This window comes from Dendrobates tinctorius, unplaced genomic scaffold (genome assembly GCF_039654945.1).
Source record: "Dendrobates tinctorius isolate UK_male_01 unplaced genomic scaffold, ASM3965494v1 ptg000297l, whole genome shotgun sequence".
NCBI classification, from domain to species: Eukaryota; Metazoa; Chordata; class Amphibia; order Anura; family Dendrobatidae; genus Dendrobates; species Dendrobates tinctorius.
This window is the reverse complement of record NW_027361964.1, coordinates 181,277-198,436: the sequence shown is the minus strand read 5'-3', so window position 1 is coordinate 198,436 and position 17,160 is coordinate 181,277.

Here is a 17,160-nt window from a genome sequence, read left to right as displayed (position 1 = left end):
ATTCTTGTACATAGGAGCAGTATTATAGTAGTTATATTCTTGTATATAGGAGCAGTATTATAGTAGTTATATTCTTGTACATAGTGGCAGTATTATAGTAGTTATATTGTTGTACATAGGGGCAGTATTATAGTAGTTATATTGTTGTACATAGGGGCAGTATTATAGTAGTTATATTCTAGTACATAGGGGCAGTATTATAGTAGTTATATTCTTGTACACAGGAGGCAGTATTATAGTAGTTATATTCTTGTACATAGGAGCAGTATTATAGTAGTTATATTCTTGTACATAGTGGCAGTATTATAGTAGTTATATTGTTGTACATAGGGGCAGTATTATAGTAGTTATATTCTTGTACATAGGGGCAGTATTATAGTAGTTATATTCTAGTACATAGGGGCAGTATTATAGTAGTTATATTCTTGTACATAGGGGCAGTATTATAGTAGTTATATTCTTGTACATAGGAGCAGTGTTATAGTAGTTATATTCTTGTACATAGTGGCAGTATTATAGTAGTTATATTCTTGTACATAGGGGCAGTATTATAGTAGTTATATTCTTGTACATAGGAGCAGTATTATAGTAGTTATATTCTAGTACATAGGGGCAGTATTATAGTAGTTATATTCTTGTACATAGGGGCAGTATTATAGTAGTTATATTCTTGTACATAGGAGCAGTGTTATAGTAGTTATATTCTTGTACATAGTGGCAGTATTATAGTAGTTATATTCTTGTACATAGGAGCAGTATTATAGTAGTTATATTCTTGTACATAGAAGCAGTATTATAGTAGTTATATTCTTGTACATAGGGGGCAGTATTATAGTAGTTATATTCTTGTATATAGGGGTAGTATTATAGTAGTTATATTCTTGTACATAGGGGGCAGTATTATAGTAGTTATATTCTTGTACATAGGAGCAGTATTATAGTAGTTATATTCTTGTACATAGGAGCAGTATTATAGTAGTTATATTCTTGTACATAGGAGCAGTATTATAGTAGTTATATTCTTGTACATAGTGGCAGTATTATAGTAGTTATATTCTTGTACATAGGAGCAGTATTATAGTAGTTATATTCTTGTACATAGGAGCAGTATTATAGTAGTTATATTCTTGTACATAGGAGCAGTATTATAGTAGTTATATTCTTGTACATAGTGGCAGTATTATAGTAGTTATCTTCTTGTACATAGGGGCAGTATTATAGTAGTTATATTCTTGAACATAGGGGCAGTATTATAGTAGTTATATTCTTGTACATAGGGGCAGTATTATAGTAGTTATATTCCTGTACATAGGAGCAGTATTATAGTAGTAATATTCTTGAACATAGGGGGCAGTATTATAGTAGTTATATTCTTGTACATAGGGGGCAGCATTATAGTAGTTATATTCTTGTACATAGTGGCAGTATTATAGTAGTTATATTCTTGTACATAGGAGCAGTATTATAGTAGTTATATTCTTGTACATAGGAGCAGTGTCAAAGTAGTTATATTCTTGTATATAGGGGTAGTATTATAGTAGTTATATTCTTGTACATAGGAGCAGTATTATAGTAGTTATATTCTTGTACATAGTGGCAGTATTATAGTAGTTATATTCTTGTACATAGGAGCAGTATTATAGTAGTTATATTCTTGTACATAGTGGCAGTATTACAGTAGTTATATTCTTGTACATAGGAGCAGTATTACAGTAGTTATATTCTTGTACATAGTGGCAGTATTATAGTAGTTATATTCTTGTACATAGGAGCAGTATTATAGTAGTTATATTCTTGTACATAGTGGCAGTATTACAGTAGTTATATTCTTGTACATAGGAGCAGTATTACAGTAGTTATATTCTTGTACATAGTGGCAGTATTATAGTAGTTATATTCTTGTACATAGGGGCAGTATTATAGTAGTTATATTCTTGTACATAGGAGCAGTATTATAGTAGTAATATTCTTGAACATAGGGGGCAGTATTATAGTAGTTATATTCTTGTACATAGGGGGCAGTATTATAGTAGTTATATTCTTGTACATAGGGGCAGTATTATAGTAGTTATATTCTTGTACATAGGGGCAGTATTATAGTAGTTATATTCTTGTACATAGGGGGGCAGTATTATAGTAGTTATATTCTTGTACATAGGGGGCAGTATTATAGTAGTTATATTCTTGTACATAGGAGCAGTATTATAGTAGTTATATTCTTGTACATAGGGGCAGTATTATAGTAGTTATATTCTTGTACATAGGAGCAGTATTAGCGTAGTTATATTCTTGTACATAGGGGCAGTATTATAGTAGTTGTATTCTTGTACATAGGGGTAGTATTATAGTAGTTATATTCTTGTACATAGGAGCAGTATTATAGTAGTTATATTCTTGTACATTGGTGACAGTATTATAGTAGTTATATTCTTGTATATAGGAGCAGTATTATAGTAGTTATATTCTTGTACATAGGAGCAGTATTATAGTAGTTATATTCTTGTATATAGGAGCAGTATTATAGTAGTTATATTCTTGTACATAGTGGCAGTATTATAGTAGTTATATTGTTGTACATAGGGGCAGTATTATAGTAGTTATATTGTTGTACATAGGGGCAGTATTATAGTAGTTATATTCTAGTACATAGGGGCAGTATTATAGTAGTTATATTCTTGTACACAGGAGGCAGTATTATAGTAGTTATATTCTTGTACATAGGAGCAGTATTATAGTAGTTATATTCTTGTACATAGTGGCAGTATTATAGTAGTTATATTGTTGTACATAGGGGCAGTATTATAGTAGTTATATTCTTGTACATAGGGGCAGTATTATAGTAGTTATATTCTAGTACATAGGGGCAGTATTATAGTAGTTATATTCTTGTACATAGGGGCAGTATTATAGTAGTTATATTCTTGTACATAGGAGCAGTGTTATAGTAGTTATATTCTTGTACATAGTGGCAGTATTATAGTAGTTATATTCTTGTACATAGGGGCAGTATTATAGTAGTTATATTCTTGTACATAGGAGCAGTATTATAGTAGTTATATTCTAGTACATAGGGGCAGTATTATAGTAGTTATATTCTTGTACATAGGGGCAGTATTATAGTAGTTATATTCTTGTACATAGGAGCAGTGTTATAGTAGTTATATTCTTGTACATAGTGGCAGTATTATAGTAGTTATATTCTTGTACATAGGAGCAGTATTATAGTAGTTATATTCTTGTACATAGAAGCAGTATTATAGTAGTTATATTCTTGTACATAGGGGGCAGTATTATAGTAGTTATATTCTTGTATATAGGGGTAGTATTATAGTAGTTATATTCTTGTACATAGGGGGCAGTATTATAGTAGTTATATTCTTGTACATAGGAGCAGTATTATAGTAGTTATATTCTTGTACATAGGAGCAGTATTATAGTAGTTATATTCTTGTACATAGGAGCAGTATTATAGTAGTTATATTCTTGTACATAGGAGCAGTATTATAGTAGTTATATTCTTGTACATAGGAGCAGTATTATAGTAGTTATATTCTTGTACATAGTGGCAGTATTATAGTAGTTATCTTCTTGTACATAGGGGCAGTATTATAGTAGTTATATTCTTGAACATAGGGGCAGTATTATAGTAGTTATATTCTTGTACATAGGGGCAGTATTATAGTAGTTATATTCCTGTACATAGGAGCAGTATTATAGTAGTAATATTCTTGAACATAGGGGGCAGTATTATAGTAGTTATATTCTTGTACATAGGGGGCAGCATTATAGTAGTTATATTCTTGTACATAGTGGCAGTATTATAGTAGTTATATTCTTGTACATAGGAGCAGTATTATAGTAGTTATATTCTTGTACATAGGAGCAGTGTCAAAGTAGTTATATTCTTGTATATAGGGGTAGTATTATAGTAGTTATATTCTTGTACATAGGAGCAGTATTATAGTAGTTATATTCTTGTACATAGTGGCAGTATTATAGTAGTTATATTCTTGTACATAGGAGCAGTATTATAGTAGTTATATTCTTGTACATAGTGGCAGTATTACAGTAGTTATATTCTTGTACATAGGAGCAGTATTACAGTAGTTATATTCTTGTACATAGTGGCAGTATTATAGTAGTTATATTCTTGTACATAGGAGCAGTATTATAGTAGTTATATTCTTGTACATAGTGGCAGTATTACAGTAGTTATATTCTTGTACATAGGAGCAGTATTACAGTAGTTATATTCTTGTACATAGTGGCAGTATTATAGTAGTTATATTCTTGTACATAGGGGCAGTATTATAGTAGTTATATTCTTGTACATAGGAGCAGTATTATAGTAGTAATATTCTTGAACATAGGGGGCAGTATTATAGTAGTTATATTCTTGTACATAGGGGGCAGTATTATAGTAGTTATATTCTTGTACATAGGGGCAGTATTATAGTAGTTATATTCTTGTACATAGGGGCAGTATTATAGTAGTTATATTCTTGTACATAGGGGGCAGTATTATAGTAGTTATATTCTTGTACATAGGGGGCAGTATTATAGTAGTTATATTCTTGTACATAGGAGCAGTATTATAGTAGTTATATTCTTGTACATAGGGGCAGTATTATAGTAGTTATATTCTTGTACATAGGAGCAGTATTAGCGTAGTTATATTCTTGTACATAGGGGCAGTATTATAGTAGTTGTATTCTTGTACATAGGGGTAGTATTATAGTAGTTATATTCTTGTACATAGGAGCAGTATTATAGTAGTTATATTCTTGTACATTGGTGACAGTATTATAGTAGTTATATTCTTGTATATAGGAGCAGTATTATAGTAGTTATATTCTTGTACATAGGGGGCAGTATTATAGTAGTTATATTCTTGTACATAGGAGCAGTATTATAGTAGTTATATTCTTGTACATAGGAGCAGTATTATAGTAGTTATATTCTTGTACATAGGAGCAGTATTATAGTAGTTATATTCTTGTACATAGGAGCAGTATTATAGTAGTTATATTCTTGTACATAGGGGCAGTATTATAGTAGTTATATTCTTGTATATAGGGGCAGTATTATAGTAGTTATATTCTTGTACATAGGGGGCAGTATTATAGTAGTTATATTCTTGTACATAGGGAGCAGTATTATAGTAGTTATATTCTTGTACATAGGAGCAGTATTATACTAGTTATATTCTTGTACATAGGGGCAGTATTATAGTAGTTATATTCTTGTACATAGGAGCAGTATTATAGTAGTTATATTCTTGTACATAGGGGCAGTATTATAGTAGCTATATTCTTGTACATAGGAGCAGTATTATAGTAGTTATATTTTTGTACATAGGAGCAGTATTATAGTAGTAATATTCTTGTACATAGGAGGCAGTATTATAGTAGTTATATTCTTGTATATAGGAGCAGTATTATAGTAGTTATATTCTTGTACATAGGGAGCAGTATTATAGTAGTTATATTCTTGTACCTAGGGAGCAGTATTATAGTAGTTATATTCTTGTACATAGGGGCAGTATTATAGTAGTTATATTCTTGTACATAGGAGCAGTATTATAGTAGTTATATTCTTGTACATAGGGGCAGTATTATAGTAGTTATATTCTTGTACATAGGGGCAGTATTATAGTAGTTATATTCTTGTACATAGGTTCAGTATTATAGTAGTTATATTCTTGTACATAGGAGCAGTATTATAGTAGTTATATTCTTCTACATAGAAGCAGTATTATAGTAGTTATATTCTTGTACATAGGGGTAGTATTATAGTAGTTATATTCTTGTACTCTCGCTCACTCAGTGAGACAAAGTCTCACTGTGCAGCAGAGAGTTCATCGCAGAACATCGGAGAAATCTCTGACCGTGAACTGCGGAGAACTCAGTGCTGCACTGAGAGACATTTTCTCATTGTGGTAGCGGTGATCACCTTAGTTAGGAGCCGGCTCACTGCAGCTCATTCTTCCTTGATTCTCAGCATTAACCGTCGCATGATTCCACCTTTCATGCTGAGCGGCACATGTTGCAGAAATGGATTATGGCGTGGACCACTATGGATTCCAGCTATCCCTTCATGAAGCCACCAGTAAATCCATCACTTATCCATCCATCAAGGCATGCCTCCATAAATAACTCCATCCATCCCTCATGCATCCAGCTATCCCTTCATCTATCCATACAGTTATCCATCCATCCCTCATCCATTCGTCCGGCAAGCCATCTCTCCATCCCACGCAGTCTCAGTGATGGGTGGTAACGTTGATGAGGTCACCACTGCTCAGTGATGCTGTGCTCGCATCTTAGCACCGTCCAGGTTGAAAACTGTTTATCCCCCAGACATGGATTATGGTTTTGTACAGAACGACCAACAGGTATGTTATATTGTTGTTTTTTATTTTAGTTTTATTACAGGAGACGAGGGCTTCGGTGGAATAGGCGTTAGATGAGTATAACTGTGTTTGTTACTTTTATTTTTTTTATTTAAAAATATATTTTGTTTTATTTCTAATAAAGGACTTTATTCTGGATGTGTCTTTATTTACCATATAACTATAGGATTAGTAATGGATAGATGTGTTATAGACGCTTCTCCATTACTAAGCCAAGGGCTTGATGTCACCAGACAATACAAAGGTGACATCAACCTCACAAATATGAACCCCATTAGCTACCGCTACAGGGCACAGTGGGAAGAGCCGGGCAAAATGCCAGAATTGGTGCATCTAATAAATGTGCCTTTTCTGGGCAGCTGCGGCTGCTGTTTTTAGGTTGGGGGCTATTATCCATGGCCCCTTGCTAGCCTGAGAATACCAGCCCCCAGCTGCCTGCTTTAGCAAGGCTGGTTGTCAAAATTGGAGTGGACCCCCTCTATTCTTGATAGCCAGCTTTGCTGAAGCTGACAGCTTAGGGTTGCAGCCCCCAGCGGTCAGTTTTACCTGGCTGGATATAATAAAATACCGGGGAACCCACGCCTCTTGTTTTTTAATTATTTATTTAGACACCAACTGATGAATACTCCCATCATCCGCTCCTGGTCTCTCTGTTCCTAGCAGTAGCAGGCATTAGGCTGTTGGGAGCTGTAGGCCCAGCTGACACCTGTGAACCGAGGTAAGCTTTAAACCTCCAATCACAGCTGAGCTCTCACGCTGTCTTTTCACATTGTGGGAACCGCGGCTCTCTGACCGGCGGGGATGATTTTACCACCGATCAGAAGCGGTGTTTTCTGCGCTGTCATACACATGGCGGAGTGACAAACACCCGGTGTTCGGGGAGCTGAACCTGAACAGTAACACAGACTACCTGGTGAAATCCATGTTTGATGTCTGTGCCTGAACAGTAGGCGTTCGGTACGGACGCCGAGCTTTAATGTTTGGGTTCGCCCATCTCCATAAACTACGTCTATGTCATTATTTTGGGCACAAGTGGCCACCGTAGCTTTTTTACAGCCACATTCAGTCTTATTAGGAGTCTATATAATGTTCTGCTTATTGAACACTTTGCTGTTACCAGTGAAGCTGACTGTGACCACAGATGGTTAATCCTTCACAGAATGCTGCCAGTCTGGTATGTGAGGGTGTGTACTCGTGTTTTGTGCCCAGGTGAGCTGGTGACAGGGCGAGAATGAAGGTGCGGGGCCCAATATTTGTATACGGGGCCCCACCAGCTGGAACATTTATGAATCCCAAATTCCAACCCCAAGATCTGACATAAAGGGAGTCCTGACCAGACATTAGTGTTACGACAAAGTGAAAGTAAAAAGGGAGGAAACAAAAGTGAATGTAAGATCACATGAAACTGAGTGAGGACGACATCCACCATGGATCACCACCAGCTGAGAAAGTACATCCAGACCTTCAGCCTGGACAGTGGTCCTCGGGGGAGTCAAGGGTACACGCGGGTTCTCCTGCAGCTCATTGGTCACATGGGACACGGTAAATCGGCCCTTGTGAACTCTTGTAGGTACGTCCTGGATGATGGAGAGTTTACAGAGCATGCAAGGTCTGGGGATAAGGAGATAACGGATGGTGCGGTGACATTGACCCGAAAGTCCTATAACCTGACCAATAACATCACCATTGTGGACAACAGAGGATATGTCACGATGGAGAACTTCGAGACAGCAGAGGTCTATACTCAGCTTGGTGAGTGTGGAGCCTTCTTTACCTTTCCTTCATCATTATCTCAACGTCTACAATGTGTGAAAGACTGAACGATTGGATCAACGATGAAAGGGTTGTCCCATAATTGGGGCATCATGAGAGTAGCGAGAGCCCAGTGCTGAAAGTTCCCTATTCTGCCTGGTATTACATGGTCGCGTCGGCGTTTTACTGGGTTTTGTGACATGTATCATGATCGCTGGTTATATCAGCTCTTAGTTACATGTTACAACAGCTTTACCCAAAGAAATCAGTTTATTTTGGGGATAAATGCTAAACATACACTTGTACTGCTCTGATAGGATAGGTAAGAGGGGGTAGGGGTTCTCTTCCCTGTCTCAATGGGATACTTTGTATCTGCACATTTTATTATTTCTTCATTAACAATAGTTACAAATAGTTTAAAAGTGAAGAATAGATAATTATTCATAATCTAACATCCAATAACACCCAAATCAGGAAAAAACCCAGATAGCACAGACTGGACATGGATGAGGAGACACGGCCGGTCATGGGATAATCGTGAGCAGCGGATGCTCTAAGGCCAGATACAGAGAAGAAAACCCCCACAATGGTATCTAGCAGAGGGAGCAGGGTATCGGGGGGACACGGCGATTGATGTTACTCTCCCTTGTTATATGTACAGACCTCCGGCCTGATTGTGGAGGTTGACACCTAAGGCCTGTTTCACACTTCCGGCTTTTGGCATCAGTCAAAATCCGCCAATTTCTGAAAAAAACGGATCCGCCAAAAAAGGGGCAGATCCCTTTTTTTCCCCCATAGACTTACATTAGTGGCGGATCTTGACTGACGGTCGTCCATCACACCCGTTTTTTGACGGATCCACCAAAATTTTACCATCTCACGGGCGGATGAGATGGACTCTGCAACGTTTTTTTTGTTGTTGACGGTCCGCTATTTTGAACTGCGCATGGCCGGAAGCTTCACACCGGGATCATTTTTAACCCTGAATGCCTTTCCAGGAAAATCTTTCTCTCTCGATCCATTTTCTGCCATTTTCACGGATTGCAACTGACATCAAAAAACGTATGTGTGAAACAGGCCTAAATAAGAACGATATTGGCGCCGCTGCTCCACGACGGCTCTCTGGATATCACTAAGTCCCTCAACTTTATAGAAAATCTCTGTAGACAATCTAAATCTGACGACTAGAAATATATATTAGATACGATGACAACTCTTAACTCAGCAACATCCATAATTGGTTGAGAGAGGTGAGTCCATAACCTAAATACATTTACCCAACCAGCAACCAGACGAGAAGTAGAGTATGGCGACTCTTGTGGAAAGAATGATGACTAGACATTATACTCTCTAAAAAAGAAGGAATGAGGGACAAAGGAATAGCTACAACCGAAGTGGAGGTGTATACGATATGTGCAAAATAATTAAGATATATATTATAGATCAATGTCAAACCCTTCACCGCACTGAGCAGGACCATGATGACCCCATGTGGACAGTCGGAACAACTTCCTCCAAGGAAACAAAAAAAGAAAAAAACGACCATGTAGTCCAATAAAATAATTTGCATTATAATTCAGGTTAAAAACAATGGAACATACAAAGCTGAATGAATTAGTATACAGCAACATGGGACATAAAACCAGGAAGAGTATATACATGTAAAGCAACATGGGACGCAAAACCAGGAAGAGTATATACATGTACAGCAACATGGGACGCAAAACCAGGAAGAGTATATACATGTACAGCAACATGGGACGCAAAACCAGGAGGAGTATATACATGTACAGCAACATGGGACATAAAACCAGGAGGAGTATATACATGTACAGCAACATGGGACGCAAAACCAGGAGGAGTATATACATGTACAGCAACATGGGATGCAAAACCAGGAGGAGTATATACATGTACAGCAACATGGGACATAAAACCAGGAAGAGTATATACATGTACAGCAACATGGGACACAAAACCAGGAGGAGTATATACATGTACAGCAACATGGGACATAAAACCAGGAACAGTATATACATGTACAGCAACATGTGACACAAACCAGGAAGAGTATATACATGTACAGTAACATGAGACGCAAAACAAGGAAGAGTATATACATGTACAGCAACATGAGATGCAAAACCAGGAGGAGTATATACATGTACAGCAACATGAGATGCAAAACCAGGAGGAGTATATACATGTACAGCAACATGGGGCACAAAACCAGGAGGAGTATATAATTCAGGTTAAAAACAATGGAACACACAAAGCTGAATGAATTAGTATACAGCAACATGAGACACAAAACCAGGAAGAGTATATACATGTACAGCAACATGGGACATAAAACCAGGAGGAGTATATACATGTACAGCAACATGGGACGCAAAACCAGGAAGAGTATATACATGTACAGCAACATGGGACGCAAAACCAGGAAGAGTATATACATGTACAGCAACATGGGACACAAAACCAGGAGGAGTATATACATGTACAGCAACATGGGACACAAAACCAGGAGGAGTATATATGCAGCAGAGAGTTCATCGCAGAACATCGGAGAAATCTCTGACCGTGAACTGCGGAGAACTCAGTGCTGCACTGAGAGATATTTTCTCATTGTGGTAGCGGTGATCACCTTAGTTAGGAGCCGGCTCACTGCAGCTCATTCTTCCTTGATTCTCAGCATTAACCGTCGCATGATTCCACCTTTCATGCTGAGCGGCACATGTTGCAGAAATGGATTATGGCGTGGACCACTATGGATTCCAGCTATCCCTTCATGAAGCCACCAGTAAATCCATCACTCATCCATCCATCAAGGCATGCCTCCATACATAACTCCATCCATCCCTCATGCATCCAGCTATCCCTTCATCTATCCATACAGTTATCCATCCATCCCTCATCCATTTGTCCGGCAAGCCATCCCTCCATCCCACGCAGTCTCAGTGATGGGTGGTAACGCTGATGAGGTCACCACTGCTCAGTGATGCTGTGCTCGCATCTTAGCACCGTCCAGGTTGAAAACTGTTTATCCCCCAGACATGGATTATGGTGTTGGACAGAACGACCAACAGGTATGTTATATTGTTGTTTTTTATTTTAGTTTTATTACAGGAGATGAGGGCTTCGTTGGAATAGGCGTTAGATGAGTATAACTGTGTTTGTTATTTTTAAATAAAAAAAATAAAAGTATATTTTGTTTTATTTCTAATAAAGGCCTTTATTCTGGCTGTGTCTTTATTTACCATATAACTATAGGATTAGTAATGGATAGATGTGTTATTGACGCTTCTCCATTACTAAGCCAAGGGGTTGATGTCACCAGAAAATACAAAGGTGACATCAACCCCACAAATATTAACCCCATTAGCTACCGCTACAGGGCACAGTGGGAAGAGCCGGGCAAAATGCCAGAATTGGTGCATCTAATAAATGTGCCTTTTCTGGGCAGCTGCGGCTGCTATTTTTAGGTTGGGGACTATTATCCATGGCCCCTTGCTAGCCTGAGAATACCAGTCCCCAGCTGTCTACTTTAGCAAGGCTGGTTGTCAAAATTAGAGTGGACCCTCTCTATTCTTTATAGCCAGCTTTGCTGAAGCTGACAGCTTAGGGTTGCAGCCCCCAGTGGTCAGTTTTGCCTGGCTGGATATAATAAAATACCAGGGAATCCACGCCTCTTGTTTTTTAATTATTTATTTAGAGCATAGGCACCAACTGATGAATACTCCCATCATCCGCTCCTGGTCTCTCTGTTCCTAGCAGTAGCAGGCATTAGGCTGTTGGGAGCTGTAGGCCCATCAGCTGACACCTGTGAACCGAGGTAAGCTTTAAACCTCCAATCACAGCTGAGCTCTCACGCTGTCTTTTCACATTGTGGGAACCGCGGCTCTCTGACCGGCGGGGATGATTTTACCACCGATCAGAAGCGGTGTTTTCTGCGCTGTCATACACATGGCGGAGTGACAAACACCCGGTGTTCGGGGAGCTGAACCTGAACAGTAACACAGACTACCTGGTGAAATCCGTGTTCGATGTCTGTGCCTGAACAGTAGGCGTTCGGTACGGACGCCGAGCTTTAATGTTTGGGTTCGCCCATCTCCATAAACTACGTCTATGTCATTATTTTGGGCACAAGTGGCCACCGTAGCTTTTTTACAGCCACATTCAGTCTTATTAGGAGTCTATATAATGTTCTGCTTATTGAACACTTTGCTGTTACCAGTGAAGCTGACTGTGACCACAGATGGTTAATCCTTCACAGAATGCTGCCAGTCTGGTATGTGAGGGTGTGTACTCGTGTTTTGTGCCCAGGTGAGCTGGTGACAGGGCGAGAATGAAGGTGCGGGGCCCTATATTTGTATACGGGGCCCCACCAGCTGGAACATTTATGAATCCCAAATTCCAACCCCAAGATCTGACATAAAGGGAGTCCTGACCAGACATTAGTGTTACGACAACGTGAAAGTAAAAAGGGAGGAAACAAAAGTGAATGTAAGATCACACGAAACTGAGTGAGGACGACATCCACCATGGATCACCACCAGCTGAGAAAGTACATCAAGACTTTCAGCCTGGACAGTGGTCCTCGGGGGAGTCAAGGGTACACGCGGGTTCTCCTGCAGCTCATTGGTCACATGGGACACGGTAAATCGGCCCTTGTGAACTCTTGTAGGTACGTCCTGGATGATGGAGAGTTTACAGAGCATGCAAGGTCTGGGGATAAGGAGATAACGGATGGTGCGGTGACATTGACCCGAAAGTCCTATAACCTGACCAATAACATCACCATTGTGGACAACAGAGGATATGTCACGATGGAGAACTTCGAGACAGCGGAGGTCTACACTCAGCTTGGTGAGTGTGGAGCCTTCTTTACCTTTCCTTCATCATTATCTCAACGTCTACAATGTGTGAAAGACTGAACGATTGGATCAATGATGAAAGGGTTGTCCCATAATTGGGGCATCATGAGAGTAGCGAGGGCCCAGCGCTGAAAGTTCCCTATTCTGCCCGGTATTACATGGTCGCGTCGGCGTTTTACTGGGTTTTGTGACATGTATCATGATCGCTGGTTATATCAGCTCTTAGTTACATGTTACAACAGCTGGACCCAAAGAAATCAGTTTATTTTGGGGATAAATGCTAAACATACACTTGTACTGCTCTGATAAGATAGGTAAGAGGGGGTAGGGGTTCTCTTCCCTGTCTCAATGGGATACTTTGTATCTGCACATTTTATTATTTCTTCATTAACAATAGTTACAAATAGTTTAAAAGTGAAGAATAGATAATTATTCATAATCTAACATCCAATAACACCCAAATCAGGAAAAAACCCAGATAGCACAGACTGGACATGGATGAGGAGACACGGCCGGTCATGGGATAATCGTGAGCAGCGGATGCTCTAAGGCCAGATACAGAGAAGAAAACCCCCACAATGGTATCTAGCAGAGGGAGCAGGGTATCGGGGGGACACGGCGATTGATGTTACTCTCCCTTGTTATATGTACAGACCTCCGGCCTGATTGTGGAGGTTGACACCTAAGGCCTGTTTCACACTTCCGGCTTTTGGCATCAGTCAAAATCCGCCAATTTCTGAAAAAAACGGATCCGCCAAAAAAGGGGCAGATCCCTTTTGTCCCCCATAGACTTACATTAGTGGCGGATCTTGACTGACAGTCGTCCATCACACCCGTTTTTTGACGGATCCACCAAAATTTTACCATCTCCCGGGCGGATGAGACGGACTCTGCAACGTTTTTTTGTTGTTGACGGTCCGCTATTTTGAACTGCGCATGGCCGGAAGCTTCACACCGGGATCATTTTTAACCCTGAATGCCTTTCCAGGAAAATCTTTCTCTCTCGATCCATTTTCTGCCATTTTCACGGATTGCAACTGACATCAAAAAACGTATGTGTGAAACAGGCCTAAATAAGAACGATATTGGCGCTGCTGCTCCACGTCGGCTCTCTGGATATCACTAAGTCCCTCAACTTTATAGAAAATCTCTGTAGACAATCTAAATCTGACGACTAGAAATATATATTAGATACGATGACAACTGTTAACTCAGCAACATCCATAATTGGTTGAGAGAGGTGAGTCCATAACCTAAATACATTTACCCAACCAGCAACCAGACGAGAAGTAGAGTATGGCGACTCTTGTGGAAAGAATGATGACTAGACATTATACTCTCTAAAAAAGAAGGAATGAGGGACAAAGGAATAGCTACAACCGAAGTGGAGGTGTATACGATATGTGCAAAATAATTAAGATATATATTATAGATCAATGTCAAACCCTTCACCGCACTGAGCAGGACCATGATGACCCCATGTGGACAGTCGGAACAACTTCCTCCAAGGAAACAAAAAAAGAAAAAAACGACCATGTAGTCCAATAAAATAATTTGCATTATAATTCAGGTTAAAAACAATGGAACATACAAAGCTGAATGAATTAGTATACAGCAACATGAGACACAAAACCAGGAAGAGTATATACATGTAAAGCAACATGGGACGCAAAACCAGGAAGAGTATATACATGTACAGCAACATGGGACGCAAAACCAGGAAGAGTATATACATGTACAGCAACATGGGACGCAAAACCAGGAGGAGTATATACATGTACAGCAACATGGGACGCAAAACCAGGAAGAGTATATACATGTACAGCAACATGGGACGCAAAACCAGGAGGAGTATATACATGTACAGCAACATGGGACGCAAAACCAGGAGGAGTATATACATGTACAGCAACATGGGACGCAAAACCAGGAAGAGTATATACATGTACAGCAACATGGGACGCAAAACCAGGAAGAGTATATACATGTACAGCAACATGGGACGCAAAACCAGGAGGAGTATATACATGTACAGCAACATGGGACATAAAACCAGGAGGAGTATATACATGTACAGCAACATGGGACGCAAAACCAGGAGGAGTATATACATGTACAGCAACATGGGATGCAAAACCAGGAGGAGTATATACATGTACAGCAACATGGGACATAAAACCAGGAAGAGTATATACATGTACAGCAACATGGGACACAAAACCAGGAGGAGTATATACATGTACAGCAACATGGGACATAAAACCAGGAAGAGTATATACATGTACAGCAACATGTGACACAAACCAGGAAGAGTATATACATGTACAGCAACATGAGATGCAAAACCAGGAGGAGTATATACATGTACAGCAACATGGGGCACAAAACCAGGAGGAGTATATAATTCAGGTTAAAAACAATGGAACACACAAAGCTGAATGAATTAGTATACAGCAACATGAGACACAAAACCAGGAAGAGTATATACATGTACAGCAACATGGGACATAAAACCAGGAGGAGTATATACATGTACAGCAACATGGGACGCAAAACCAGGAAGAGTATATACATGTACAGCAACATGGGACGCAAAACCAGGAAGAGTATATACATGTACAGCAACATGGGACACAAAACCAGGAGGAGTATATACATGTACAGCAACATGGGACACAAAACCAGGAGGAGTATATATGCAGCAGAGAGTTCATCGCAGAACATCGGAGAAATCTCTGACCGTGAACTGCGGAGAACTCAGTGCTGCACTGAGAGATATTTTCTCATTGTGGTAGCGGTGATCACCTTAGTTAGGAGCCGGCTCACTGCAGCTCATTCTTCCTTGATTCTCAGCATTAACCGTCGCATGATTCCACCTTTCATGCTGAGCGGCACATGTTGCAGAAATGGATTATGGCGTGGACCACTATGGATTCCAGCTATCCCTTCATGAAGCCACCAGTAAATCCATCACTCATCCATCCATCAAGGCATGCCTCCATACATAACTCCATCCATCCCTCATGCATCCAGCTATCCCTTCATCTATCCATACAGTTATCCATCCATCCCTCATCCATTTGTCCGGCAAGCCATCCCTCCATCCCACGCAGTCTCAGTGATGGGTGGTAACGCTGATGAGGTCACCACTGCTCAGTGATGCTGTGCTCGCATCTTAGCACCGTCCAGGTTGAAAACTGTTTATCCCCCAGACATGGATTATGGTGTTGGACAGAACGACCAACAGGTATGTTATATTGTTGTTTTTTATTTTAGTTTTATTACAGGAGATGAGGGCTTCGTTGGAATAGGCGTTAGATGAGTATAACTGTGTTTGTTATTTTTAAATAAAAAAAATAAAAGTATATTTTGTTTTATTTCTAATAAAGGCCTTTATTCTGGCTGTGTCTTTATTTACCATATAACTATAGGATTAGTAATGGATAGATGTGTTATTGACGCTTCTCCATTACTAAGCCAAGGGGTTGATGTCACCAGAAAATACAAAGGTGACATCAACCCCACAAATATTAACCCCATTAGCTACCACTACAGGGCACAGTGGGAAGAGCCGGGCAAAATGCCAGAATTGGTGCATCTAATAAATGTGCCTTTTCTGGGCAGCTGCGGCTGCTATTTTTAGGTTGGGGACTATTATCCATGGCCCCTTGCTAGCCTGAGAATACCAGTCCCCAGCTGTCTACTTTAGCAAGGCTGGTTGTCAAAATTAGAGTGGACCCTCTCTATTCTTTATAGCCAGCTTTGCTGAAGCTGACAGCTTAGGGTTGCAGCCCCCAGCGGTCAGTTTTGCCTGGCTGGATATAATAAAATACCAGGGAATCCACGCCTCTTGTTTTTTAATTATTTATTTAGAGCATAGGCACCAACTGATGAATACTCCCATCATCCGCTCCTGGTCTCTCTGTTCCTAGCAGTAGCAGGCATTACGCTGTTGGGAGCTGTAGGCCCATCAGCTGACACCTGTGAACCGAGGTAAGCTTTAAACCTCCAATCACAGCTGAGCTCTCACGCTGTCTTTTCACATTGTGGGAACCGCGGCTCTCTGACCGGCGGGGATGATTTTACCACCGATCAGAAGCGGTGTTTTCTGCGCTGTCA